Raw genomic sequence first — 4,438 nt, 5'->3', positions numbered from 1 at the left:
GGGGGGGGGGGCTTTCTAGTTCACATGCATATATACACCATCTATAGGTCTCTCTCGCACACTATGTATGATACTCTAGCTAGTCCAAGCTAGATATCTTGGGTGCACTCATTGTACGCACACAAATTCCTTGGCTCTTTGCCCATAACTCTCTCACGCACCACTATGTCGTCTCGGAGCTCTTCCCCCCTGTCTCAAACTCTCCATCTACCTGGGTCACACATACACATGCATATCTCACTCGCACTCGATAGGCCCATCTAAAACTCTATCTCTCCCCCTCATTCTCTCTCCATCTCAGACGCACACACACACAATCTCATGCCCAGCTAGCCAAGTATGATGGTCTCTCACTCAATTGTAGGCACACGCAGTCCCCCCTATATGTATATGACTAGCTAATCATAGTCTCCATCACAAACATGTGCATGGTCTATCTCGATTTCTCTCGGGGCATCTTTCTATCACGCACGCACTCCCTCGATCCCCCACCCATATAGTCCCCTCATGATCTCGACGGGATCTCTCTATCACAAACACACCCTCTCTCCCTCCCCATGCGTCCATGCCATCCATGTGTCCCTCTCGACCTTTGTTCCTTGTTGGCCAGACCTCTATTGGACATGTGCTACAGGGGTGTCTCTCTCCGTTGCAAACAATCACACACTAGCTATCTTCGTGTATCTCCTCGCCTCGCTTTTCCATCTCAGAGATGCACGCGTGATATGTTCGCATAAGAAACGAAAACACACACACTCTCTCTAATTTATCGTTTGTTGTCACTTTCTCTTTCACACACATCTCTTTTTGCACACTTACTCATTCTCCTTCACACGCACTTGATCTGTCTCGACTAAGGCACTCTCCTCGGTCCATAGCATATAGATTTATTGAAAAGTCAAACATCACAAAGTTTGACCATGTACGTGGAGGAAAAGAATTACATCTAGTACGACAAACATATACCATTAGATTCACCATGAGATGTAGTTTTGTATGATGTATCTTTGGTATTGTAGATATAAATAACATTTGCGTAAACCTGATCAAAGTTTCCAAAGTTTGACTTCTAAAAAATTTACATGCACTGCATTATCGAGCGGATGGAATACCTCTTTCCCCCTCTCAGCTATCTGACGCACCACTCAGCCTTATCGGGGCTCCTCAATCTCTCTCAAACTTTATTGGTCAGTTTGGTTCGTGACCTGACCCTCATGCCTTGATGGCCGGTACTGCCTGGTGTGGATGTGAGATGTAAAATATTTCTGCCTGGCCAGGCTTGTGTGGTGCTGAAGCGTTTGGTTCATGCTTGGGCCAGGCAAAGCATCAACGTCCCATCAATCAATCCATGCATCAATTATTTAATGCTAATATCCACCATGTTGTTGTTAGCCTCGTGGCCACACGACCAGGCATGACCAGGCGTTCGAAATCGGTCGCCTGGGCCAGGCTACTTGCAGTGTCTGGAGTTCAGCTAGGCTAATTAAAGTGCAAGGGAACCCAGGCCAGGTGGGCTTACTTTTCATAGGGTAGCAACCAAACAAGCATGCATGAAATCTAGCCACAACCCCAGGCCAGGCAAAACATGCTCAGGACGCAAGCCAAACTGGCCTTATATCTCCCTGGTTCACGCATACACATGTCTCGCTCGCACTATACATATAAACCCATCCAACACTCTCCGCCCTTGTTCTCTCTCCATGTGACACGCACCCCCTAAGTACCATAATCCCTCACTCCATCATAGGCGCAAGCACTCCCCCCTCCTAAGTATGATTATCTCTTACTAGCCATCAGGAACACACATATTGTCTCCTTCCATCCATACGTCTATATCGATATCTCTCGGGGCATCTTCTATCGCGCACAAACATACACTCTCTCCTCCCCATGTCTGCATTTTCTCCATACGTCTCTCTCGACCTCTCTCCCTTGTTTGTCAGACCCCTCTTGGCCACGTGCTAGGGGTCTTGCTCTCTCGGTTCCAAACAACCACACACTATCTCCTCACCTTGCCTCTGTTGTCGAGGATGCATGTGTGATATGTTTGCATAAGGCACACACGCTTTTTCTCTACTTTTATCGTGTGTTGTCCATGTCTCTTTCACACACGCACACACACTTTTTTCACTCTCTCTCTCTCTCTAGTTAGGGACTCTGTCATGTCCATAAGCATATGGATGTTTTGAAAAGTCAAACCTCAGAAAAGTTTGACCAGGTATATGTGGAGAAAAACATTTACATCTGGAACGATCATTAGATTCATCACAACATGTACTTACTTCATACTATCATTTATCTTTGGTATTGTAGATATAAGTAATTTCTTTATAAACTTGGTCAAAGTTTCAAAAGTTTGACTTAAAAAAATGTTGGAACTACATTATCGAATGGAGGGAGTAGCTCTTTCTCTCTCTCTGCTATCTCTCATGGGCCTCCCCTCTCACTCGAACTTTCTATACCGACGGATTATACGCTCACTGTGTCAGCGTATAGCTCCGTATATTGTTTAGTTGACTGGTCAACCAATCCACATGCTGCCTTGTCAGCTCGTGTTCTGTATCTTCGTGTGCTGGCCCATGTGGCAGTGGGTGAAAATAAGTAAACTAGAGGCCCATTTGACGTGCGGTGAAGTAAACAAAGTTGAAACCACTCGGGGTAGCACCTCGCACGCTAGTAAATTGAGGGCGCATTGAGGACAAACTTCTTGCGCGTGAAGGACGCACTCGCGCACAATTCACCACTGTGCGGCAGCATGCACAGAAGGACGCACTCGCACACACCCAGCACACAACACACACCAGCACACGTGTACACCGGCGTCGCTGCCGGTTGAGATGGACGGCGAGGCAGCTAACAAGCGGAGGCGGCTCGAGCCAAAACCGCATCCGGCGAGCCTGGACTTCATCAGCAACCTCCCCGACGACATGCTGCTCGTCATCATCGGCCTCCTCCCCACAAAATCTGCCGTGCGGACCGCCCTGCTCTCCAGGTGGTGGCGCCCCCTCTGGCGCTGCGTCCCCCTCAACCTCACCGTCGACAGCTGCCTCTGCGACGGGGATTGCAAACGCATGGCCGCAGTCTCCAAGATCCTTTCATCACAACTTGTAATATTGCCGTGTCCTATTCCTGCGTTTTCAAAATTTTGTGAATCAAACAGGTCCTGAGTTGGTGATGATGTTGTGCCTCCCATCTTTCACCAATAGACATCGGATCTAGATCTGACGCATACAAACCAAGCTTCTCCATTTTGCAAAAAGATGCCCGCACTTTTCCCTATTTACAAACAACTCTTTGTCTCTCACAATCAGCCTTATCTCCTCCCCACCACATCTAGAAGGCCATGGAAAAATCTAGCGCGATGGCCGCTGCCGGAGCCGTCCACCCCCAATCTTGGTGTTCCGTGCAATGCACGTGCATTTACGCACGGGAAATTATGTCGAACAGGGCTAGTTGTAAGCAGGCTAGCTCTACAGCCATGATGATAGTGACTGCAGACGATGAGGCTGACTATGGTATGCCGAACACGGCGCCTATACTCAGGTGTCATCTCCGACGCAGGGTCTTGTCACTTCGCTGTGAGGAGCAACACGTAATAATTTGACCAACGGGTAGTACAATGCTAGTACTCCTACTATTGGTAGTACTACTACTAGTACTAGTAGCACCACCATCTGGATTTAGGAGTACTACCACGTCCATCTGGATTTTAGTATTTGACTAGCAATATCTAGTAATGCATGTCACAAAAAATGTACTACTCCCTCTGTAAATAAATACATGGTGTTTTATTCCTATCGTCGAGAGAACATAATGTTTTTTTGCTAACTAGAGTACTAATAGGATTACATGCAATGAACTAAACACGGCATGCCAGGTTTGGTAGTCTCAAGTCATTGAAAGCATGCACGGCCCACATCTCTCATTGGTTGACATGTCACGAAATAAGAAACAAGGAGGGAGTTAATGCACCGTGCCTAAGTATTTTGGGATTATTTGGTTTTCGTAAGGTGACTTACACAACATTTTTGTTTACATGCATTAACATTTTATTAGTTAAATCAAAGGTCAAAACTTGGCGCAAAATGCAAAGGGGACCAATAAACCAGTAAACATCAAACTTCTCTCGTTTGGCCCCAACTAGAGGTCCGGTGAGATGACTATACTGCACCGGCACGGAGGGGGACGCAGCTTCATTGACTTACGACAACTGCCTTTGGGTGAATGACATGTGGGCCCAGGGGGTGGCTGGCCCACCTATCATACAACCAAAGGCAGGTGCAGTAGAGGGCCGAGGAGTAGTACGAAATCCTACGCACCTACGCACGCTAACCAAGGGCAAGAGTGATCACTCGAATCGTAAGATCAGTTGACTAGAAGCTAAGCTAGACCCATGGAGGCGATGAGCGCAAGCATCAGCCGGCTGTGCCAGATGGTC

The sequence above is a fragment of the Triticum dicoccoides genome, chromosome 1A (genome assembly GCF_002162155.2).
Source record: "Triticum dicoccoides isolate Atlit2015 ecotype Zavitan chromosome 1A, WEW_v2.0, whole genome shotgun sequence".
Classification (NCBI taxonomy): domain Eukaryota; kingdom Viridiplantae; phylum Streptophyta; class Magnoliopsida; order Poales; family Poaceae; genus Triticum; species Triticum dicoccoides.
The sequence above is the reverse complement of the archived record's forward strand: the minus strand, read 5'-3'. Positions refer to the sequence as shown.